Source organism: Eubalaena glacialis, chromosome 13, assembly GCF_028564815.1.
Source record: "Eubalaena glacialis isolate mEubGla1 chromosome 13, mEubGla1.1.hap2.+ XY, whole genome shotgun sequence".
In the NCBI taxonomy this organism is placed as follows: Eukaryota; Metazoa; Chordata; class Mammalia; order Artiodactyla; family Balaenidae; genus Eubalaena; species Eubalaena glacialis.
In genome coordinates, this window is record NC_083728.1 from 89,446,120 (window position 1) to 89,472,732 (window position 26,613).

The window sequence follows — 26,613 nt, forward strand, 5'->3', positions numbered from 1 at the left end:
AAAGGCACTGAGACAGGATGATGCAGTGTATGAACCAGGATGGGGAGTTGTCCTTTGCAGCAGATGTAACGGCTGGGCAGGCACCTCCAGGTCATGGAGGATGTTGGCTACTGGGTTGAGGCATCTGTACTTCATCTCGGAGGCCCTGGAGGAGCAGCCCTGTCTCCAGATGTGGCAGATATTTGATCCAGATACCAATGTGCTCAGAGCTATTTCATCGAGAAAACCCAGGCCCAAAGCACAGAGCTCAGCCCACAGCCATATCCAACCAGGGTGAGTGACTGGCCCTGCTCACTGGGGAGCCGGTGCCTACCAGCTCTGATGCCGTCTGGCCTGTGGCCCTAGGCTCTCTTTTGCTTTAGGAACAGAAGCCATCCAGTTACAAACGCACTGTTGCTTGGGTTCCCTGAATAAAACCGCAAGCACAGAAGGACTGCTATTTTATTATTTCAAGGCAGCCAGGTAGGTAGGTAGGTAGCATGACTGCCAAGGGAGTAAAGCCAACATTCGACAGCATTGCTTGACAGCACAGCAGAAAGGAAGAGAAAATGGTCTTTCTTAGCACTAAAGGATGCGGCACAGACATGAGGAATCTGCGCTCGTCACTGGGAAGCTGAAATCTTCTACTCTGTCATGTATCTGCTATTACGTGGGTCCTGCAGCCACAGGCCAGTCGTACTCTTCCACACGCCCAGCAAATGGCTCCATCTCTCTTGATGAGATCGGAAGGACTCACGCGTGCCTTGAAATTCCAAAGCGTCCACCCACATTCTGCCCCCAGATCCAACGAGCTGCCAGAGTTCATGTGGAGATTTCCTCACATTTTATATGATCAAGAAAAGAGTTGGTCCCCAGCTTGCATTTAACTCTGCTAACTTAGGTCTTAAGCTATTAAAACTTTATAGAATCCTTTCACAGCCTTCCCCTGGGACCTTCCCATGCTGGCAGGTGCTACACTTGAGAATTTATGCTCTTTCCTTTCTCACTTTGAAGATTTCATGTCTCTCATTTCTGCATCCCACTTGGGCCAGAGTAGAACAAATTACCTTGGCAAAACTTGTCCTTCCCAACTAGTAACAGTGCAGGAGAGAAACTAAATCCACACTTGAAATAAATCTGAGCGGAATAGTTTGAAGATCATCCAGAAATATTGTGCTACTGGCTAACCTATTACATAGATATAGCTGCGTCTGGGTGTATGCACCTTCTTCCTTCAACAGCAAAGGACCTCGGGGTGAAGACTCATCCCCACAAAGGCACTGCAAGAGCTGCAAGTGGAAGAGTCAGGGCTTTGGAACGGGGGGTGTGTGGTGGGTAATCCTTCAATTCTGCAACTGGTTATTTTGAAAAATAAGGTTTAACTAGTTCAAACCTCTGATTATTGATTCTAAAATTTTCTTTCCCCAAAACAAGCCAAGAAAGAGGCACCTGGCCCGAATCCAGCTGGTTTTTCTTTCAAAGTAGCCTTGGTCGGTAGACGTGACCTCAGACTCCAAAATCAATCCCTCTTATGGGAAGGCAGAAGAGAAAGCCAGGAAGAGGGGCTGGGGAAGTCCCAGTGCAGCAGGCATCCAGCTGCCCCCGAGGTATAACCGGCAACCTTCACATTTCCAAGGCGCCTTCTCCTCAGTTGACCCCCAAGATGTCCATCAAGAAGGCAGCCAGTGGGCTTCCCTGGTGGCGCAGTGGTTGAGAATCTGCCTGCCAATGCAGGGGACACGGGTTCGAGCCCTGGTCTGGGAAGATCCCACATGCCGCGGAGCAACTAGGCCCGTGAGCCACAACTACTGAGCCTGCGCGTGTGGAGCTTGTGCTCCGCAACAAGGGAGGCCGCGGCAGTGAGAGGCCCGCGCACCGCAATGAAGAGTGGCCCCCACTCGCCGCAACTAGAGAAAGTCCTAGCACAGAAACGAAGACGCAACACAGCCATAAATAAATAAATAATAATAATAATTAAAAAAAAAAAAGAAGAAGAAGGCAGACAGGTCACTATGAGCCTCGTCAAACAGATGAGGAAACCAAGGGTAAGAGCTTTGGAATTCTGTTCCTCCTTCATAGTAGTATACAAGGTGCAGTGGCTGTAAAGTCTTTCAGCTATTTCGTGGGTGCCTCCCTTCAGTTCTTCCTGTGAGTCCATTTGTTCTGACTGAGCTCTTCCCAGTCCACTCCCTTAAGAAACGGTGGGATAATGGAAGGAACTGACTGGAACCTCCGGGACATGGGATCTGTTGGGCCATCACTCAGATGTCATCCGGGCGCTTCCCCATGACTTTGACATTTGGAACAAAGACGTGCTCAGCAGGAAAAGGCGATTTCAGATGCTTCACGACTCACAAACACCACCCTCCAAAAGCACATCTTAAACTTTGGAAAAACAACTAAATAAAAAGAGACATAATCCTTGCCTGGAACTGAATTTTTTTTTTTCCCTTGGGGGTGGGGGGTGGGTAGGTGTAACAGCTCTATCACGAATCATACTAATTCTACTCTAAAATTACACTTGACCCCTCAAAGCAGTCAATCCAATTGCATCCCTCCAGACCATGATTCAGCCCTTCTCAATGCTAAAAATGTCATTCTTCTCTCCGACAGTTTAAAACAAATTGATGTATTTATATCCTACCAATCTGTAAGCTCTCGGGGTGTGAACTGCTTGTTTACTTTAAAGAGCAGATAAAAGTAAGAACTGTAATCATGGTGGGTCTGCGCTGAGGGTTGAACGCCAAGAGTAGACAGAGCTCCTGGGTTCACATCTGATAACCCAGATGTTTGCAAGGCGAGAAGATGCTCCTTGCGGGACTGATTCTGAGGGAGGCAAAGGCCCCCCTATGAGGTGGGCTGATAATTTCACATTTGTGCGTGCGCTCATCAGGCAAGTGTGGATAATAGCGGCTGGCTTCACGGAGCGCCCACTGTGCGAGCTGGCCCAGTGCTAGGCCCTTCTCCTGGAAGGAGGCATTTAATCCTCACAGCTGCCTTTGAGGTGGCTGCTGGCATCATTCCCAGGGTACCATGGAGGAGACTGACGCTCAGAGAGGCTGAGCTGGGAAACGCGGGGCAGAGCCCACCAGGCTCTTAGCCCAAGGCACCCAGGTCCCCCGGCCACCCAAGCTCAGACACCGTAACCTTTGTAAGAAGCTCACACAAACTGTGTTCATAAGAAAAGACTTTTGTGCAGCGGGGCTGTGCCCCATCTTGGTGCTGCAGGGCAGAGATGCTCACAGCAATGAACATAAACAGGCAAGGCCCAGCTCGCCCAACTTCTTCCCCAAGGACGACACTCTGAACAGCCTGACAGAGAACCAGTGTTTCACTTACTTCTCTACAAGCTGAGTCATATCCAGAGTTTAATTAACGTAAAATACTGTAATGGCTATTTTCATTTTCACTCATGCGTTTAGGGTCCCCACTGATTGGTAAATAGTTGTCTTTTATTTTTCTTGCTCAGATGGTTTGGTCATCTTCCTCATTTAGTGAAAAATGGACCCATAACACTGAAAAGTTACATTTTTTAATAAAAGTGAACTTGTGACATGGGCTTACTTGTGTTTACAACTTACATTTGCAACAATACAGTAATTTACGTGGCAGAAACCAGGGCTTCTGCCCCCGGAGGCTGCAGAGCTACCTAGGAATGTCACACTGTGCTTACAAAATGCCATACTGGGCCCCCTCAGGTGGCATTGCCCACCCGGACACAGGGCAGTCCAAGGACGACCAGGGCACACACTGCGGAAGAAACCTGTCTCTCTAGGAAGAGACTCGGATCCAGAACCAGAAGCCTGGGCAGGACTCTCGGCTCAACCACAGCCGGACCGGGGGGCCTCGGGGCCCCCAGGCAGGGCTGAAGGTGAGTCATGACTGGATCAGGCGGGCGGCTGCCATGAGAGGGGCCCAACCATCCGGGTCCTCTTCCCTTCCCTGCACACCCATGGCAGCGCTCCGGGAATGTGGGCGATGCCGGATTTCTGCCCAGAAGGGCTGTGTGGTAGTTGAATATAATGTCCCCCTAAATTCACGTTCACCCAGAACCTCAGAATGTGACCTTATTTGGAAACAGGATCTTTGCAAATGTCATTAAGGTGAGGTTGTACTGGGTGAGAGTAGGCTCTACACCAGTGACTGGTGTCTTTAAAAGAAGAGAAGAGACACAGAGGGAGACACACTGAAGAAGGCCAAGTAAAGACGGAAGCAGGGATTGCAGTGATGTGTCCACAGGCCAAGGCACAGCGAGGAGCACCAGCAGCCCCCAGAAGCCTGTAAAGGTGAGGAAGGATCCCCTCTAGAGCCTGGGGAGGGAGTGGGGTCCTGCCGACGCCCTGATTTTGGACTTCTGGTCTTCAGAGCTGTGAGAGAAGTTTCTGTTGTTTCGAGCCACCCGTTTGGTGGTACTTTGTTACGGCCGCCCCAGGAGACTGATGCAGGTAATGACAACAGCTACACCACCTGGACAGGCTCAAGCAAGCCCACTGCCCTCACCTCTCAGAGGCCGTGGAGGAGGACGGCGGGGCTGGGCAGGCTTGTCTGAAGCGCAGCCAGCGTGGGAACCCGGCAGCCGGGGGCCCAGGCCAGAGCAGCAGGCAACTCCAACAGTCTGACCAACAGTTTTTACCACACCGCCACAGCTCTCCCATCAAGGGAGGAGGAATGTTCATTAAAGTGTGATCAGCAAAGGCACAGGTAAAATCTAAACAAAGATGTGCTGAGCGCAGGAGGGTTGGGCAGATGGGTTCACAGCATCTACTTATTTACCAAACACCTGTTACCCAACAGGCAGGAGCTGTGCTCAGCGCTAGGAATGTAAACCTGCCTGGGGATACAGGCACCTGAAGGCACCAGGCCTGTGCATGGCAGGGGCTCAGTCAACTTCAGCCAAATGGATTTATAAATGAATGAATGAGTGAGTCTAATAGAGGAAACAGAATTTAAACATCTAAATGTACTCAAATTGGGAAGGGGATTTGAGCTACAGAGGAGAGAGCAGTCAATTCAATCTGTGAGCAATCTGGTAAGGCTGCCTGGAGGTGGTGGCACTTGGTCCAAGCCTGAAAAATTGAGTAGAGTTTTAAGACTGGAATAGGCCACAAATCAATATATATATGTATACCCAGAAGTAAGGTGGATATTTCTGAGAAGCCTGCACAAGACCAAATATAACCAGATTCTGGAACACTGAGGCATTTTTATATATGTCAGAAGGGTCACACCAGATATGGGTCCCAGAGGGTGTCCTGGAGGGGAGGTGGGCTGGGGGCTGAGCTCAGTGCCTTTTTTTTTAATCCCAAAGCAGCCTTGGCTCAGGGCCAGAACTTGTGTGGGAGGCATTGTCCCCTTGGGGTCACACAAGCCCACTGGATTGCCCCACCTTCATCAGGGTTGTAGTCACATGAATAAATAAACCAAATTAGACATTTCTGGGCTAGTGGTGATTTGGGGGTGAAATATGATTGTATCATGTTTCTACCTGCAGCCAGAGTACAATGGAGGCTCCCTCCAACCCACACAGGTCCAGGGGGCTGGCACTCTGGGGAAGGTTGGGCCATCACCCGGCCAGGACTCAGCTCATGGACGCACATACAGAGTCGCTCCACGTGGCCCATGTCTCCCTCCTGCACTCATCGCTTTCCAGGTAAGGGTTTCAGGGGGGAGGGGGGGATGCGGCGGGGGTCTGCTTTTACTCCAACCTCCAATATTGTGGGAAATTTTCACCCATCAAAAGAGAATATACAAAGATACCCAGCATCTGTCGACAAAAAGAGTAATCAGTAGTCCATCTAAGAAAGAAATGGAAAATTTTATTCCAGCCTACCTGAGGATGATAAACCAGGAGACAGTCTTTCAGAAAGCTCTGAGGACTGTTCTGCCTGCTAGAGGTCAAAGCACAGTTATATAAGTTTTTGGACAAAGGTTTATATATCAGCTGACTTATTATTGACAGTTTACACAATCCAGATCTGCATGTACAAAGCAAGTAGTGGGTCGTGGTTCACGTGGCCTCTTCCAAGATTAAGAAAGAAGATTATCTCCTAAAGAGGTCTGGTTAGTGCACCTAGTCAGTCCACACTAAAGGGGAGGGAGGAGGCCCAAACAGGCAAATAAAAATTCTGTTTAAATTTTTCTCATCTTGCCATAAAATATGAATTTTATTTCATCACATCTATTGGCATCTTGCAAAAGGATACTTTTTTAAGGTAAAATAATGGCTCTCATACAACTATAAAACGAACACCTGCCAAAGATCTTATTTAATTCATTAGTTAATGAGGGAACCAGTAAGATGTTACCGATGGTTTAAAGGAGAATTGAAAGAATCACAATAAAGGACTCTGAAATGAATTTGCAAATACATGCAAAACCAATCTGTCCAGAGGGCGGTAATAAATTGCTTTCCAAGAGCCGCACTTCATTTGCATTTCGATGGACGGAATCATTTGCATCATTATCAATGTTCTACAACTTACCGAGTTGTAAAAAAGCACAAAGACAGTGAAAGGCAGAGATAACCGAAGGGTGTGCTGGGCAGGCCACGCAATCCTCTTTCTTGCCTGATAAGCTGCTCCCATAAACTCTGCCTTTTCCACCGGGGCGGGGGGGACCATCTGGGCCTCTGAGCCAGGTCTTCCTCTGGGCCCCAGACCCTCCCTCCCACCAACCAAGGTCCTCACTCCAGCAACAGGCCCTCTCTCTCCTGCGGCATCATCACTTTTGTGACGGCTACGGGATCATTCCCAGCAGCATTAAAACAAGCTGTTCTGTCTCCTGTCAAAAAAAAAAAGAAGAAAAAATGTTTTTAAAGGAAAGGGGAAAAAAAAAATCCCTTGATCCCACTTCTTCTGAAAGCTAGCACTCCTGTCGTTGCCCTTCTTTGTAGTAATACTCTGAAAAGTTCTCCACATTCTCCCATCCCTATCCCTCTCTTCCTATGCTCTCTTAAGCCCATCCACTTGGGGTTTGCCCACCACTCCTCTGAAGGTGCTTGAATTAGTCTGCTCTGGTCACCATAACAAAGTACAGCAGATACGGTGACTAAAACAACAGAAATTTCTCAACAGTTCTGGAGTCTGGAAGTCCAAGATCAAAATGTTGGCAGGGTCAGTCTCTCCTGAGGCCTCTCTCCCTGGCTTGTAGACAGTCATCTTCACCCTGTGTCCCCACATGGTCTTCCCCCTATGTGTGTGTGTGTGTGTCCTAATCTTCTCCTCTTATAAGGACACCAGTCCTATTGGAGTAGGGCCACCCCAGTGACCTCATTTCACCATAAATTACCCCTTTAAAGGTGATACAGTCACATTCTGAGGTACTAGGGGGCTTAGGGCTTCAACATTTGAATTGGGGGGACACAATTCAGCCCATCACAGTGCTCTTGTCAAGGTCAGCAATGAGCCCCATTACTCACAGTCTCCTCCCCCACTGGCAGCTTCTCGGCCCTCTGGGCTGGTTCCTTTTCTTCTCTTTGACTTCCTGACTTTGAAAGGCTCCAGGGCTCAGACCTCCGTCCTCCTCTTTTCTTCATATGCCCTCACTCCCTCATCCTCGTTCAGTCTCACGGTCTAAATTCCATCCATAGACTGATGACTCCCATTTGTACATCCCTAGCCTGGATCTTCCTCTCAAACTCTGGACTCTTATCTCCAAATGCCTACTGGGTATCTCCATGGGATCGTCTAATAGACATCCAAACTCAAAACTGAACCCCTGATCTTCCATCCAAAACCTGCGCCTCACACTGTCTTCCCCATCCTTGTTGATGGCAGCCCCATCACTGCAGGTTCCATCCTTCTGGGCCAAAGCCTGGAGCCATCCTCGACTCCTCTCTTTCCCGCACACCCCCCATCCAATCACCTCTCACCACTCCCGGCAACCACCCTGGTCCAGGCCACCATCATCTCACGTATGGATTACTGTAACCACTTGCTAACTGTTTGATCCTCTCTGTCCTCACCTCCCCACAGCATGTAATGTCATTCCTTTTATCAAAACCCTGCAGTGCCTCCCATCTCATTCAAAGTGAAAACCAAAATCCTTCAATGGTTTCACTCAGCTCCCATCACTGGGCTTGAAACACACAGGCACACTCCAGCCTCAGGACCTTTGCACTGACTCTCTTCCCCCAGGTCTCCACTTGGCTACTTCTCTTGTGTCCTTCAAGTCTTTGCTCAAATGTCACCTTCTCACTGAGGCCTCCCCTAACAGGCCTCGCCTTATTTGATATTGTAACCCCTCCCCAGCAGTGCCCCCTGCCCTACCTGGCTGCACTCTCAGCCCTTACCCTACACAACTTTTCCATCTGATTTTGTCCACTGATGTCTCCCGAGCACCTAGAACCAGGCCAGACACCCACCCAGCTTCCTCCCTATTTCACACAGTGTTCTTCCTGACACAAAAAAACACATTCGCTTTCCTATCAGGGCTCGCCCTGGTAGCCACTGTAACCAGAGCCCAAGCCAAAGCCTCGGCACCACAAGAGACTCAGGACAGAGGCTGCCGGGCAGGTAGAGGAAAGGCTGGCAGGTGATTGTCAGGCGAAGGAGAGGGAGCCTGGGCCCCACGCCAACTCACCCCAGACTGGGCTGACATTCCCCAATGGAGTGAAGATAAGGGGGGAAAGAGTATAGCGGCCACATTAAAACAGGCTGGCTGGTCACATGCTGTTTAAACCTTTAAGCTCAGGTGACCCCCCCCGGAGGGGTGTGCTGTGCTCGCTCCAACACTAAAGCAGAGGAATTCCAGGCCTGGGGGCCATACTGGGAGCAGAGAGAACTAAGGCATTTTGGCGCTAAGTGTGTCCTTGGTGTTTTGCCTCGTCTCCGCTCAGTCCACCTGCACCACGGCCCTGTGGCTGTGGACCCATCTCCCAGAAGGGGCCACTGAAGCTGGGGCAGGCCAAGTGACACATAGGACGAGAAGCAAGAATTCAAACCCAGGACTCTCTGCCCCGACATGTGCAGTCTTCCCCTGAGAGGCGGGGGGCCTCAGAGTAGCATCTGGGTCAAGGGCATCAGGTCTGCCTGGTGTCACGTCCTTGTCCTCGCCCCCTCCCCCGCCCCAACTCCTGAGCAGGTGAGCCCTGACGTTCCAGAATCGGATTGGAGGGCACCAACGTTGACAGAAGCTCATATTTTACCAGGAAAGACAGGCCACCATCACCGTGGAAGAACTTAATCTCTGAGCAGCCTGCCCTTGTCCAAGACAATGCTCAGGCAGCTTGCAACCCAATGAGGCTCTGACCCAATTAACCTTGCAGGTCGGCAGCACCTGACATGAGATTTGGGAACGGTTGGCAGCAGCGGCCATAATCCCATCCAGAAAAAAGAAGAGATGAGAAAGAAAGAAAAACATCCTAATGAAACCAATAACTGTGAAACGGCCTCTCCCAAGAGGGTTGATTTGTCCCGGCGTGCTTGTCACTAGGGGAGCAAAAGGAAGGACTTCCGCGGCCACGCCAGGGAGCACCAATTAAGCACCACCTTCAACCGGGTGAAGCCAGGCGCTAGCTGGGTGGAAGTATGTGCCCCAGGATGCAAAATGGTCCTCAGATGTGGCTGGATGATGGCCCTGCACATCCTTATCCAGTCTTTCTGTTCAGGTCCAAGACAGATACTGTGTGCTGTGTGCCTGCCCCTAGTGAAGGACCCAAGGGTATTTGGAGAAAGACTCCCTTGGGCTCATTTCTAGTTACTATGGGGCCAGAGAACTGCCAGTGGCAGAAGGGAGGGGTCAGTCTTAACCTCTCCCAGCTCTGCAGAGCCCCCTGTTCCTACCCCCACCTAGGGCCCTGCTCACGCCTGGTGTGTGATGCTGCCCCCTGCTGGCCACAGGAGGTGAGGCAGCCATGCTCCCTCCAGCTCCAATGGGCACAGCCCAGAGCTGGGAGGAGACCAGCTTTCCCCCATGGGCACACCCTGGCTACCCTCAGTTAGGTCTAGATGTATCCTTGGCCTGTGGGCGTCAAATCCCCCCAGTGGGCAGGGACTGTGACCAGGTCCCTCCCAGAAGCCCATGAGCCATAAGAGTGACACACGGCAACCTAGTGGGAACTAAAGGGCAGGGGATCTCCCACCATCCGCACCCACGGGGCAAGAACCGAGGACTCTGTGGGGTTTGTAGGGGTGTTCTTGTGGGTCCAGGGTTCCTTGGACTCAAGGAAGCTGGAAACTCTTCTCTAGTCCAAAACCCTCCAACTGCATCTGGAAAGCTGAAGGTCATACAGCAGCAGGTCAGAGGCACTGCTGGGGCCAGAACCTGGGTCTTCTGATTCCTGGCTTCTGGTCCATTAAACCTTCCCCAAGGGGAGGACACATCCAGGTGCATTCAGGCCTCATGCATACACACATAAATTCCTGTGTACTGCCCAGCCCTTGGAAGGAAAGAGCATGGGAAATCCAGAGAAGGAAAGAAAAGAGCACAGTCCTAGAGCCACCTGGGTGCCAGGCACTGTGCAAAGTGATTTGCATGCACCAACCATTTGATCTGCACAAAAGGTGACTATTACTCATGAGGAGACAGGGCAAAGAACTTGTTCATCTTATACAGCTGGCAAAGTGCCAGAGCTACGTTTCACGTCCAAATGTCATGGCCTCCCCCTCAATCACAGCTCCTCTCACATGTCTGCTCTGCCCTCTTGTTACTCCTATTCCAATCGCTGATAGAAGATGCAGAACTCCACCCATCCTCACCCAGGCCCCACCCATCCCCATCCAGGCCCCTCCCATCCCATCCAGGCCCCTCCCATCCCCATCCAGGCCCCTTCCATCTCTATCCAGGCTCCACCCATCCCTGTCCAGGCACCTCCCATCCTCATTCAGAGCCCCACCCATCGCAAGCCCAGGTGAATCCGGTTTGCTCCCAGCTGTGGATTTTCCAGGCAGCATTTTCATCCTGGATTCAGCTTGGTTTTGTTACCTCTGATTTGGGCCCTGACTACACTTTGACCTTTTTTAGTTCTATTAAAGTCTTAATTAAAGCTCTTTGGAAAAAGATAAAAGTAAACCGGAGCCAGTGGCGCTTTATCCTGCAGAGTTTTGTTTGTGCATTACCCAAGAATCCAGCTCACAGAGGAGAGGGACCTACCCCCCTGAGAATAGTACCCCCTCTTTCGCACAGACAATGTGGGGCTACCTCAGGCTTTCTGCACGTTATCAACCACAACGGCTGCTCAGGCTTGGCAACATTTTTGGGTAATAGATTTAGTCCCCAAAGATTGACAGGTAGAAAATGAGTGTGTAACCAGGACAGCCATGAATTGGTGCGGGTGCACAGGTTGCAGGGAATGGGAGGGGCGCAGTGGCTTGGGAGTTGCTCAGGACGATGGAGCCAGACCTGTCTAGAAACCCAACTTCAGCACCTGGGGTCAGTCCAGAGACTGGTGCAGAGTCCCTCTGTAGCCATTGGTCTGTTTTGGAAAATGGGATAACACAACCTCATGGGATTTTCACAAGACTCACAGATGGAAAACGTGTTCACAGAGATTTTTGGAATCATTCAAAACTCTCACTTGGCTTCACAAGAACTGGTTGCCCCTTGAATGACCGAGCAGGCTGGCAGAAGGCTGTCCACTCATGGACAGAGAGACCATCTTCACGGGAGAAGGAGATGCGTAGGTTCGTTTCATCCAACAGCCAACTCATCTCCACCATTTAAAAGATGACTTGATACTCCCCAAATGGCCCCGGGGTGAGCAATTGTTTTAAAGCCATGAGGAGGTTTGGAATGGATGGAATCGTCTGGAACATCTATAAAGGGAACCCAGAAAGGCCAGGTAGGCCGCCATCGGAAGATCGTGCACAGGTTCCCTTTGTAGACTGTCTGCCCGGACTGGCTCTGGCTGCCAACCTCAAGCCTCTGTTTGGCGTCTTGAGACCTGTTAAAAAGCTGATGTGGTTTTCCTGTTGCAGAGACAGACTGAGTAAAGGATAGAAATAAAGAAGGAATGTACCTACGAGGGATGGTTATCAGTGAATGAGAAACTTCAGCAGGTTTCTGGAAGATGAGAAAGTGGATGGGGCCACATAGAACCGTGAAATGAGGCAGGGAGAGCCATGACACAGGATTCAGAGGAGTGGGGGAGCAAGAGGAAGACCGGGAGTGGGATGGTTATGAAACATGCGCCCCGGCAGACCACTGGGCCGTCAGGACAGAGGGGGTCCACACCCCAGAACTGCCTTCCTCCAGCGGGGACTCAGGGCATCTGGGCACCTTCCACCCACCCTCGAAGGAAGCCCAGTTGTTGGCATGCCCCGCCTGGTGTTAAAAGACCCCATTCAGGGAACCAACACAAGAAAGAAAAAGAACATAACTATCATTCATTGGGAGAGGAGGAGAAGAGGGTGGTGTAAATCAACTAAGTCCTCATGGACCCCGGCAGGGTCAGTAGTCACTCCCTAACTTGACAAGTGAAGAAGCAGAGGAGGAGGCATATCGTGTAGCCTTCCAGCTGCCACCAGATCAACTCTAGGCAGGGATTGTTCAGAGAGGTTGTCCCAGAGCAAGTAGGGTGGGGGTGAGGGGCGGTGGTCAGGACACTGCTGCTCTTCATCCTAACCTCTTCCGTTCAGTTTGATTGATAACTGAGCACCTATGGTATTGTGAAATCAATTTTATACATTTTTGAAATAAAAACCAGAACATTTTCATGAGACTGAGGGGGCCTGGGTGCCAATCACAATGGAGACACTCACTGGTTTCCATTAGCTTTCCCCTGTCCCCAACTTATCCGAGGCAAATGCATTCACGTGCCAATTTGGATAGGAAAGAGGGAGAAAGGCTGAGGAGAGGAGGAGAAAAAAACATTTAGAACTCGGAGTATCCACCGTATTGTTTTTTTTTGGCTGCGTTGGGTCTTAGTTGCAGCATGCGGAATCTTTCGTTGCGCTGCACGGGCTTCTCTCTAGTTGTGGCGTGTGGGCTCAGTAGTTGCGGCATGCGGGCTTAGTTGCCCTGCGGCATGTGGGATCTTAGTTCCCTGACCAGGGATCGAATCGGCGTCCCCTGCACTGCAAGACAGATTCTTAACCACTGGACCAACAGGGAAGTCCCCGTATATTTATTTAAAAACAACAAAAAAGGCACTGCTGATAGGGCAGCACTGAGGGCTTACGGGGTGAGTGTCCAAAGATGACATCTCGGTGAATGCAGACAGAATCCAGAGGTGCTTCTAAGGTGTGTTCTGTAACTTTCTTTACATCGCATGGGCTAAAGAATAGATCAACACCACTAAGTGAGAGCTACAAAGTCCCCTAGCTGAGCAAGTCTCCAGGTCTGTAGGAGTGGCTGCCTTTTCTGTAAGCGGAGCATCTTTTTTAATTAGATAAGAATTAGATAAGTGAAAACAGAGATGCAAGAAATGTCTTTGCTAATTGCCTTTCCTACACAGGCCTGCATCCTGTTGTTTGGCTTTTAGCTACATTCACACCAGTCATAAGACGACCTTGACTTCAGGCATGTGAGACCAGAGAGGTGTAACCATCTCTTTTCTTATCCTGCCAGGCCTGCGTTGTTGGGTAGGAGCTCCCTGGAGAGGAAGCACATCCAGCTGGGCCGGCTTCTAACACCGTGTATCCCCAAAAGCCAAGGCTGATGTCTACACTCGTGGGGGCCTGGCGCCATGGTTGGTCAGCAGGGCCAGCAGCTGGGAAGGTGAGCTGGACACAGGGCAGAGGGGAGTAAGGACGAGCTGGTACCCATGCTCAGTGTCAGTAGTATAAGCCTCGCGAGCTTCTGAGAGTAGTGGCTGCTGCGTTACTGCTACCTTCCAAATCTTACACAAGTTCCTCTCACATCAAGCTTTATCTGAAATCACTTAGGGGAGGAGAGTCTGGGAAACAGGGTTCCCCAGCCTTAGCCAGTCTGGTAGAGCACGATCCAGCACACCAGGTCTGGACCCAGGCAAGCTCAGCTGAGTGGCCCCCAGCTCAGAGACAGCTGTCCTGGCCCAGCTGCACATCCTGATTCTGAGCAGCAGAGGCCCATCCAGGGCACCATTTGCCTCCAGGATGAAAGTGAGTTACGGAAGCAAGCCCAGTGCGATTCTGGGGCTTTGGCTCGTAGGCTCCAGGCTGGTGGGAACACCAAAGCCCTCAGACCCAAGTTTGACATTTGGCCCCCAGGGCTGTGTAGTGGTATCAGGAACAGCTGCCTGCAGGGTGAGTTCTACTTCCCCACCTTGGACCTGACTTCCTCTGACAGCCTCCTGCAGACAGCTGGCAGTGGCACACCCTCTCCCCACACCCAGGGGCGTCCTGGTCTCACTTCTCCCAAGCTTTGCTCCTCCCTGGGTCACCTCAACTCCACCACTGACATCCAGGCACCGCCCCAGAAAGGCCCTTCTGCTTAGGGATGGCACCTGGGCACGTGCCAGGCCCTTGGGGGCATCAGGCAGCCTCCCGGACCAAGCTCTTCATGTGCAGGTGGCTCTGTGTCAGTTGCAAAGTGATGTGCAGACTTCAGTGAAAAACAAAGAACTGTTGACTTCTCTCTTATGTGGCACCCAAGTCTCCCTGCAACTGTCATGGATAAGACTCTGCTCCAACCACTTTCCAAATCTCCTTTTTAAAAATATAACATTTATTAAGATTTTTTAGTTTTTAAAGAAAATTCAAAATGGATAATCACCATAATCTCTCCACCTAGATAAATCCTACTGACATTTTTAATAATAAAACTAAATATAAATGATTAAAAAAATCATATATGGTAAGTAAAAATATATATATAGAAAAGTAAAAAATACATACATGCACGTATATGTCAGATTTGGAAATGATCAAAAAGTTTAGAGAGGTACTACATTTGTCACCTACTATAGTAATAATGCTGTGTAACAAGTAATCTCCCAATCTTAGTGGCTTACAGTGACAAGTAGTTTTCTCTTTATAGGTCTGCAGGTTGGCTGGAGCAGCCCTGCTTCAGTCTGTGGGTCTCCAGGTCTGTCTCTAGCCAGGACCAGTGGTCACTCAGAGCATGTTCTTGTCACGCCAGTGGCAGAAGCACAAGATGTCAAGCCAAAACACAAAAACATACATAAAGCCTGTTTATACGTCTGCTCACATTTTATTGGCTAAAGCAAATCACATGACCAAACTCAAGCAGAGAAGTCTACTTCACCCCCAAAAGGAAGAGGGAGGGGAGTGAATATTTCCTGAACAACATTTCAATCTCACAGGAACAAAGTTAAGAAATTAGGTAAAATCTTCCTTCCCACTCCCATACAGAAATACACACGTGTGTTGTGCAAATATCCACATGCAAGCTCATATACTTATTTTTAAATACAAAAAGGAGTCCTTTCGTACACATGCTGTTTGCTCCTTTTAGAGAGCTTTAGAGTAGAATTCCCCTATTGATTTATTTAATAAACACTTACACAGCACTTACTTGCTATGTGCCAGGCACCATTTTATAAATATAATCCATGTATTGGTGCAAAAATATCCTGGGGCATGTATCTGGAGAAACTTGAGAGTGTGCTTTTAGGATAGCTGCACAGAAGTGGGGTTGCTGGGAGTATTTTTAATTTTCATAATTATTCCCTAATTCTGGAAGGAGTGCACTGATTTACGCTCCCACCTACCGGGTAGAAAAGTGTCTACTTCTCCATCATCACCAGCCCTAGGGCATCACAGTTTTCCATTTTTGTCAATCTGATAACTGCACAACACATTTCACTGTTGTTTGTTTTAGCTTTCCTTCATTAAAAATGAGGCTAGGCAGCTTTCCCACATTTATTGGCCATTTGTATTTATTTTTCAGTAAATTGCCGTTCTCATCCTTTGCCCATTTTTCTATTGGGTTATTTTTTCTTATTGATTTATGTGAACTCTTTGAGGCTGGGAAATTGGCCTGTCACATTTGTCTGCCACAGATGTTGCAAATATGTTTTCCCAGGTTTTTATCTATCTCTTGACTCTGTTATGGTCTACTCTATCAAATGGAAGTTTTATTTTTATGTAGCTCAATTTATTGATTCTTTCCTTTCTGAGTTCCAGGTGATTTTTTTCACTCATGCTCTCTTCTGTAATTTTTATGCCTTTATTGTTTTTAACTTTTTAGTCCGAAACAGTCAATCATAGATTCATAGGCAGTTGCAAAGATAGTAGAGAGAGGTCCCTGTCACCTCGCATCTGGTTTCCCCCAATGGTTACAGCTTACATAGTTAAAAGTTATGCAACACAAAAACCAGGAAATTGACATTGGTACAATGTGTGTTCTATGCCATCTTACCACTTGTGCATATTCATGTAACCAACACCACAATCAAGATACAGAACTCTTTTTTTTTTTAATTTTTTAAAAATTTTATTTATTTATTTATTTTTGGCTGCGTTGGGTCTTCGTTGCTGCACGCAGGCTTTCTCTATTTGCGGCGAGCAGGCTTCTCATTGCGGTGGCTTCTCTTGTTGCAGAGCACGGGCTCTAGGCGCCCGGACTTTAGTAGTTGTGGCTCGCAGGCTCAGTAGTTGTGGCTTGCGGGCTCTAGAGCGCAGGCTCAGTAGTTGTGGCACACGGGCTTAGTTGCTCCGCAGCATGTGGGGTCTTCCCAGACCAGGGCTTGAACCCGTGTCCCCTGCATTGGCAGGCAGATTCTTAACCACTGTGCCACCAGGGAAGTCCCGAGATACAGAACTCTTCCACCACCACTGAGATCATCCTCATGCTGTCCCTTTATTGTCAGACCTGTCCTCCTTTCCCCCATCACTTATAACCCTACACAACCACTAATCTGTTTTCCATCTCTATAGTTTTGTCCTTGTGAGAACTTTATATAAGTGGAATCATACCGTATGTGACCTTTTGAGATTGGCTTTTTTCACTCATCATAATGCCCTTGAGATCTTGATAATGCCTGTATCAAGAGTTCATCCTTTTCACTGCTGAGTAGTATTCCACGGTGGGGATGTTCCACAGTTTGTTTAACTGGTCACTCACCTATCATAGGGCATTTTGGTTTTTTCCCAACTTGGGGCTATTACAAACAAAGTTCTATGAACAGTCAGGCTTCTCTGTGCACATAGTTTCATTTCTCTGGGATAAATACCCAGGAGTACAATTGCTTGGTCATATGCTAAGTGTATGTTTGATTTTTTTTTTAACTGCCAAATTATAATATTTTCCAGTGTGGCTGTTTTCTAATTCACTCTGTCAATCTCTATCTTTTAATTGGTATATTCAGACTATTTACGTTTAATGTAGTTATTGATATGTTAGGGCTAAAGTCTGACATTTTATTTTTTGTTTTCTGTTCATTCTCTCTGTTTTTCATTTCTCTGTTTTTCTTCTACCTTCCTGTAAGTTACTTGAACATTTTTTAGAATTCCATTTTGATTTATAAATAGTGTTTTTTAATGTGTCTCTTTCTATACTTTTTTAGAATGTCTTATTATACATACATAACAGATCATAGTCTACTGATGTCAACATTCAGTCAGTTCGAATGAAGTATGGAAACCTTACTTCCCTTTATGTCCCTTCACATTCTCCACTTATAATTGTCTTAAATATTTCCTCTACATATATTGAGTACTTCATCAGAAAGTGTTATAATTTTTGCTTAATCATCAAACATAATTTAGAACACTCAAGAATAAAAGGAAAGTCTATGTATTTACCCAAATTTTTACTCTTTCTGTTGTCTTTTCTTCCTTCCTTGTGTTTCAAGATTCCTTCTATCATTTTATTTCTGTTTCAAGAATTTTCTTTAGCCATTCTTTTAGGATAGATCAGCTAGTGACAAATTCTCTTGGTTTTCCTTCAACTGAGAAGTTCTTAATTTCCCCCTCATTCCTGAAGGATATTTTCATTTTATATAGAATTCTGGATTGACAGTTATTTTCTGTAAGCTTTTGGAAAATATTGTGCTACTCTCTTCTGCCTTCCATAGTTTTTGATAAGAAATCTACTGTAATTCTAATTATTTTTCTCACATAGGTAAGGTGTTGTTTTTCTGTTACTGCATTCAAGATATTTTATTTACCTTTAGTTTTTAGAAATTTTATTTTGATGTGTCTTGGCATGGATTTCTTTGTGTGTATCCTGTTTGGGGTTTACTCAGTTTCTTGCATCCATAGGTGTATGTCTCTTGCCAAATTTGGAAAGTTTTCAGCCCTTATTTCTTTGAATAATTTTTAGCTCCATCCTCTCTTTCATCTCCCTCCAGGACTCCTATGAAGTGAATGTTAGATCTTCTCTTATCATCCCTCAGTTCCCCAAGGCTCTGTTCTTTCACTGTTGTTGTTGTTTTTAGTCTATTTTCTCTCTGTTGTTCAGACCAGGTAATTTCTATTGGTCTCTCATCAAGTTCACTGATTCTTTCCTCTGTCCCATCATTCTGCTTCTCCATTTTGTTTTGATTATTGTATTTTTCAGTTGTAAATTATCCATTTGGTTCTTTTTTTAATGTATTCTATCTGTTTGCTGGGACTTTCTATTTCTTTGCTAGGATGTTTTATGTTTCATTTAGTTCAAGCATTTTCATTATTTCTTGCTGAAGCATTTTTTAGAAATTTATTTTATTGAAGTATAGTTGATTTACAGTGTTGTATTAATTTCAGCTATACAGCAAAGTGATTCAGTTATACATATATATACATTCTTTTTCATATTCTTTCATATTCTTTTCCATTATCACAGGATATTGAACATGGTTCCCTGTGCTATACAGTAGGCCTTGTTGTTTATTCATTCCGTATCTAATAGAATCTAATCTGCTAACCCCAAATTCCTAGTCCATCCTCCCCCAACCCCCTCCCCTTTGGCAACCACAAGTCTGTTTTCTGTGTCTGTGAGTCTGTTTCTGTTTTGTAGATATGTTCATTTGTGTCATATTTTAGATTCCACATATAAGTGATATCATATGGTATTTGTCTTTCTCTTTCTTACTTCACTTAGTATGATAATCTCATGTCTGTTGATTGCCTTATTCCTGGATTTTGGTATGATGAGTGATTTTTCTATGGAAACCTGGATATTTTTGGTATTGTGTTTCGAGCCTCTGGGCATTATTATCTGTTTATCGGGCCTCCTCTGACATCACTCTGTCAGGGGAAGGAGTTGGTGCCACTTCATTACTTCAAGGTGAGGGTGGAAGTTCAGGTTCCCCTCTAGGCCTCCCCTGACAGCACCCCAGCAGGAAGGGGGAGGGGGGCCCCAGGCTCCACACACAGTCTTCACCAAACCCACAGATGGAGGGGTCTCATTACCACCAGCAGGGATGAAAGTCCCTACTAGGGCCTTCTCTGCCACCATCCCAGCGGAGGGGGCCGGAGGGGGGGTGCCTCGTTACAACCCGGCAGGCTCCTCCCTCAGCCTTTGCTGGAGGGTGGGGGTGGGACTGCAGTGTTTTCTGCAGTGTTTGGCAGGAATTTAGCAGTTATTGTCTAAAAATTCCTACTTTGCTAGGCTGCCCCTTTTCTGGTCCTTCTGTCTAGAGAGAGATCAGATTTTTCTTACGGCTTTTTTAATCTGCACCTGTTGGCATTTCTAGGTTGCCAGCTTCTCCAGCACCCAGTCTGGGATATTTGAGGCCACAAGAAAACAGGTAACTCACCACCATGCCATTCTCTCCACCTTTCAGAGCCTTCTTATGTTGTTTTCCATGTAATATCCAAGTGTTTTAGCTGTACTTAGCTGGACAAATAGGAAAAAGTGTGTCTATTCCATCCCAGAAACTATGGCTTTATTTTTTTAATAATACATTTAAGCCTCTGATCCATATAGAATTCATTTTCACAGAAGGAGTGATGTAGGGGACTCCAGCTTCATTTTTCCAGACTACTCTAAGTTATCGTAATACCGTTTATTGGAGAGTCTCACTTCCCCCCCACTGATCTGAAACACCATGCACATTTCCATACGTATGCAGGGCTGTTTCTGAATTTATTCTGTTCCATTAGCCTGTGTGCTTCCTCAGCACCAGCTGCTGTATCTGTTGTAGCATCACACATAGGTGCTGTTTGCTGGAGCTCATGACCTCATTCTTCTTCTGCCCGGGAGCCCATCTCTGCAGATCCTCTCCCCACACCCTCTGAAAATCACTGTATTAGTTCCTGTGTCTGCCGTAACAAAGTACCACAAACTGGGTGACTTAAAACAACAGAAATATATTTTCTCACTGTTTGGAGGCCAGGAGTCCAAAATCAAGGTGTCAGCCGGGCTGGTTCCTTCCTGGGGGCTCTGAAGGAGCCTCTGTCTGCCCCATGCCTGTCTGCTGGCTTCTGGTTTGTGACTGCATCACTCCAATCTCTGCCTCCATTGTCACATGGCTGTCTTCCCTCTGTGCATCTCTGTGTCTCTTCTCCTCCTATGGTAAGGACCCCAGTCACATTGGATGAAGACCCCTACTCCAGTGTGACCTCAACTATTTACGTCTGCAATGACTATTTCCAAATAAGGTCACATTCTGAGTTTGGGGAAGGACATGAATTTTGGTGAGACCCTAATCATCCCGGTACAGTCTCCAACAGGCCACATTTGTCAAGACCTCCCCACAGGGCCTCTCTTCCGCCCCCCAAGTGGTGGCCACTGTACACCCCAGAAGCCCACCAAGCCATCTCCCCTAGCCTGCTCACTCCCCACTACCCCCCGCCACATGGGGCCTTCTTAGATGTGCAAGAGGGAATGGCCCATTGGGGGTTCACTCATGGTGGGAACCTCTTGGTCTGCATAACTGTCATACTCCCTGTGGGGCAGGATCCTGGTCAAATCGGGGCTCGGACAGGGGCTCCTCTGTCAGGGCAGACAGGGTCCCGGGCTCTCAGAAGTACTGCACAGTAGGGGCAGACACCCATGGACATGCTTTTCCACTTGCCACCTTGTTCAAAATTCATGGAATCCTAGGGAATTCCCTGGCGGTCCAGTGGTTAGGACTCCGCGCTTCCACTGCAGGGGCACAGATTCGATCCCTGGTCAGGGAACTAAGATCCCACATGCTGCGCAGAATGGAAAAAAAAAAAATCATAAAATCCTAATCATCAGAGATGCTACTCTGTGTTGAAAACCAGTTCAACATTAGGCACATCACAAAGACTATTCCTACTTCTCAGGAAAGCCCTGTGATGGATGCACTGCTCCCACTGTACAGAAGAGAAAAATGAAGCCCAGAGAGAGTTAAGTAACCTGCCAAGGTCCCACGTAAGGAAGATGCAGATAGAGATTGGAACCAGCTCTGTCTGGCTCCTCCATCCCCCTCTGGAGGCCCCAGGGACCTTTGAGAGCTAGTCTGGCTGTTTCACTGGGTCCACCCTATATTACTTATGGCACATAAGGCCACCTGGTTCAACCTTGAGATAAGAAGTTCCTGGCAATTAACCTTCACCTTCAGCCAAGGAGGACCCAGAAGCAGTTAAGGGAATTTGTCTAATCAGCATGAGGGAAAGGAGCCTCTCACCACAGTATTACTTTGATAGAGATGAGAGTTTTAACGTTCTCCCTCCTGAATTTGGGAATTTTGCATTTTAAGCTCTTTTGTACCCTTTCTGTTTTTCAGAATCATTAGCGCTAGATGGAGGCCCTGCTGGGACCTTTCCAAACATCAGCCACGGGTGAGTGTTTCCATGAACCACATCACCATCTTCAGCCTCAGACAGGGAGCAAAATGCCCCCACCGCTTCCTCCGTGTGACCAGCCCTCCTGGGCCTCCTTTACCCCTGGACAAGACCAAGAGTCTTGGTGGCTCCGAGGGAGGCTTGGGGGTCAGACTCCAGGGTTCAAATCCATGCTCTGCCATCTGCAGCACAGTGAGCTTGGGTGTGCAAGAAATTTAACTTCTTTGAGTCTCCGTTGCATCATTGGTGAGATGGGCAATGACAGTGGGTACTCCGAGGGGCTGGCGTCGACTGGATACAGCATACACACATCTACCATGGTATCCAGCCTATGGAATGTTCTGCATAAATGCAAACTGTCAGTATCGCCATCGTGGGTATTACTCTTATTCCTATTATTCAGTCTCAAGGTTATTACTACTATTTCTATTACTCAAGCAGGACCATGTTTCTTCACTGGTCTAAGATACAGGAGCCTCTGACTCCAAGGACCAACCTGGAGTGGGACATGTTTGCCATAATTTAGACCAGTGTTGCTGTGAGAAATTGAGTCATGATTATCAGCTTGTGAGCAGGGCCTGTGTCCAGTAATAACAGCTTGACATTTACACCACATTCAAAGCCCCCCTGTGCCCGCTGGAGCGTGAGGCCTTTGCTGCATCCCTGAAGAGGCTGGAGAGGCAGCTGTCAGTTATCCTGCAGGCCAGCCACAGAGAGGACTTCCCTGAGGCCACACGTGTGCCCAGCGCAGACCTGGGCTCTGGCCAACTCTCTCTGGGTTCTGTCTACCCAAGTTCTTATCTTTCTACTCCACCACACCTTCCCGGGAGAATCTGGAACCCTCTCTGGGAACATGTCCTTAATTCTTGGTTCCCATGATCCGATGTTCCCTGGGGAGATCTTTGGTAGGTTTTTTGGTTCATTGTTTTTTTTTTTTTTACATCTTTATTGGAGTATAATTGCTTTACAATGTTGTGTTAGTTTCTGCTGTATAACAAAGTGAGTCAACTATATGTATACATATATCCCCATATCCCCTCCCTCTTGCATCTCCCTCCCACCCTCCCTATCCCACCCCTCTAGGTGGACACAAAGCACAGAGCTGATCTCCCTGTGCTATGCGGCTGCTTCCCACTAGCTATCTATTTTGCATTTGGTAGTGTATATATGTCCATGCCACTCTCTCACTTCATCCCAGCCTCCCCGTTCCCCACCGTGTCCTCAAGTCCATTCTCTACATCTGCGTCTTTTTTCCTGCCCTGCCACTAGGTTCGTCAGTACCATTTTTTTAGATTCCATATATATGCATTAGCATATGGTATTTGTTTTTCTCTTTCTGACTTACTTCACTCTGTATGACAGACTCTAGGTCCATCCACCTCACTACAAATAACTCAATCTCGTTCCTTTTTATGGCTGAGTAATATTCCATTGTATGTATTGGTTCGTTTTTTATTTGTTTTTCCTTTCATTACCTGTGACTCAATTCCATGAAAAACCCTTGTTTAGTGGTCCAGGGAGGGGGCTGTGCAAGTCTTGTTGCCAGTGACTCACCAGAGGTGGACATTGCCCTCAGCGTGCCCAGCCTCCCTCTGGCCTGAAGCAGCACCCGCATTGCGGGCGTTTTCCTGTCTCCCAAAGGTATTCTCCTATACGTCGTCATCCATCCATATGGCAGGGAAGGACTGGGGGCTGGGTGTCAGCCGGGGGCCCTAGCTCTGGACCTCCCACTCCTGTATTTGGATGTATGTGGATGCATGGATGGATGGATTTGGATGTATAGTCAAACCACCGTCACCCAGAACAATTCATAACTTCGTTCCTTTCACCAAATTGTAATGAGGACCCACAGTGGGCTGTCTTGGAGACAGCTGTCTTGGAGACACAGCTGAGAAGAGCCCAACAGTACCCTGCCCTCAGGGAGACACAGGCAAAAACTCCAAACAAGTAACTGAGAAGATATTAGGTGTGAGCCACATGTGCATAGAAACAAGATTACGGGGCTTCCCTGGTGGCACAGTGGTTGAGAAATCTGCCTGCCAATGCAGGGGACACGGGTTCGGGCCCTGGTCTGGGAAGATCCCACATGCCGCGGAGCAACTAGGCCTGTGAGCCACAATTACTGAGCCTGCACATCTGGAGCCTGTGCTCCGCAACAAGAGAGGCCGCGATAATGAGAGGCCCGCGCGCCGCGATAATGAGAGGCCCGCACACCGCGATGAGGAGTGGCCCCCACTTGCCGCAACTAGAGAAAGCCCTCGCACAGAAACGAAGACCCAACACAGCCATAAATAAATAAATAAATAAACCCTAAGTTTAAAAAAAAAAAAAAAACAAGATTACGTCACAGAAAGTGAACCCACTTTAGGTAGGGTTGTCAGGGAAGGTCAACATTAAGACAGCATCCACCATGCAAATAGAATGACTAAGGAGCCAATCATGCAAATGTCAAGGAGACGAACACTCCAGGTGGCGAGAACCACCCATGCAAAGGTCCTGAGGCAAGAATGAGCTTGCTAAGTTTAGAGGACAGAGGAGGACCACTGCTGCTGGGACACGGAGACAGGTGCGGGGACAAGCCCAACTCCAGAAGGCAGGGGGCTGTTTTCTAAGATCATGCCCTGTCGTGTTGCCACGGGACAGGCCACTGCCCCTCCAAGCCCCACGCAGCCCAAGCAGGGAGTTTTGGACTCTGCCCACATGTCCCAGTCACTGGGCATCAGAATGCCCCAGAGTCCCACGCTGGGCAGACATTTTGGTTGGTTGATGAGGGTGGGACATGTCAGGTCCTTTGAGGCCCAGGCACATTTCTGCATGTCATAATCTGCAGGGACCACTGCCCACAAGCTCTTCCCCATACTGTACAGAGACCCCACGGGTTAGGGGTTCTGCCCCTCTCCCCGTGGCCAGCTCATGGCAGCCCCAGCCTGGCCTCTCCATCTCCCACCATCACCACCATAAGGGAAGCTGCACTCAGTGAACTACTCTTTCAACATTTTAGGAGCACATTTCAGTCAACTCCACTCTTCAGCAAGGCTGGCAGATGAGACCTTCTGTCTCAATCAGATATCCTGATTAATGGAGCACCACATCTGTACCTTACACGGATCTCCCTTTCTCAAAGAATTATAAAACAATCAAATGCATTTCGCACTAAAACCTCAGTGACCATAATTTAATCGGGTTCCAGTAAACAAAGTCTCGCCAAGAATTTCTGCTGCCTGAGGGTCCTAATTATGAGTATCAGTTACCATTTGTACCATAAATGTGCAGATCTGTTGGCTAATAGACGTTCCTGGTGGAGAAAATGCCGTATCGACCATCTCTTATGATCTATCCTCTTTGCTGGCCTTGAGAAGTTACACATACAGAGGAAGACCATATTCTAGTTCCCACGAACACCTGTCTTAATGAGGATGTACGTCACCCTATTTACTTGCCCTCAGTCCCTCCAGAGTTTGCACTCTCAATGCATGGCAGACGTTTGCAGAACCTCCAAAATGCCTGTGCCCTCAGCTCAAGCAAGATCTTCAGCCACACGCCAGGAAGCTGAACAATGCCTGAAGACCAGCAGTCTCCTGCTGGTCCCTTCTGCCCTTGCTAGTCGACAAGCTGGTACCAATTTCTGCCACCAGGCCCTGGCAATTAGACCCTGTTGAACTGCTATCTTAGGTGAATACAGCAAAGCTTTTTCAAAAGCCTGAATTAATCACAGAGAAAAGGGGTGTCATGCAATCCAAGATGATATTAATATCAGGAAAATGCAGTAAATTTTATTTTTATTAATCCATGTAAATTGATGTTCTCATTACCTATCACACTCGCAAATGATAAAAAGCAAGGGTAAAAGCGCCGGTTTTCCATACAGGAGATCTTATCAACTGTACTGAGGATGTGATCATTATACTTACACATTTTATAGAGTTTTCTTAACAGCCAAAAGCACTTTCGTTTACTATTAATAAAAAAGATGTTTGGCTGAAAGTGGCTGGAAGCCACGTGGCTTTTGTATGAATGATGGCACCTCCCACTGCACTGTTCTCTGGTCAACATCTCCCTGCCCAGAGGCCCAGCTTCCCGACAGAAACTGAGGCGGGTTGCCATAATCCCAACCCCTCTCATCTTTTCGCACAGCCTGAAATGAGGGTAAGTTGAGGAGAGTAGAAATCCAGTTCTACTTAGCCTAGGTCTAAAAAGACAAGAAGGTATTGGAAGATAATACATTCTTTCTGCCATTTCTGTATTATCAGCCCCTCCACTGGAACCAACTATAACTGTGAATAGGTTATAGAAATAGCCACGGAACACATGACATTAGCACCAAGTAAATCATAGGAAAAATTGTGGGGCGGTGGAAAAGGACAGAGTTTCTCCATGGATCCATCCCTGTGAACACGTAGAAGCCTCTTTGCAAACTCTGTTCTTGTGCCTGTGTTACAGCATGCTTATTCAGCTATCAGCCAGGACACTTTTTCTCTCATCATAATAAAAAAACAACTAGTTGGGTAAATTTCCCCTTGGCAACCTCTTGTTCAGACAGGTATAAGACTTTTTAAATGTGTGGGGATGGTTCCTCCATGATACCCTGGAAGATCCAGCACTTGGGTCACCCCAGACAACATGCCCTATAAATAAAAATGAAAACCCCACACCGGTAATACAGAGCCGGCCTGGCTTCCTTGCTTGCCAGGCAGACAAACCTCTTATTAGGAATGCCTCCCGGTACAAGCCAGGAAAGGAGTGGGAGATTAGAGCAGTGAAGGTTAGGACGTGGAACCTGATGGATATATTCATTGGCAGGGCAGCGATACAGAAACACAGAGGGATGATGAGGTTAAAGTCTCAGACGCTGCCTGGCTTTGAGGAAGAAGACACTTGCAACACTGATCAAAACCAGGGTCCTGGAGCAACCAGTCTTCCTCGGGAGAGGAAACATTTTGAAGACCCAGCAGCACCCCCAGAAGTGGCCCTGGAGGTGTGCAGAACTGATGAATGGTTCACTGTATTATTCACAGGAAGCCACATTTAAAGCTTATTTCAGCCAGGGCTAAACCCATCCAAATGTGTTACTCTGCAC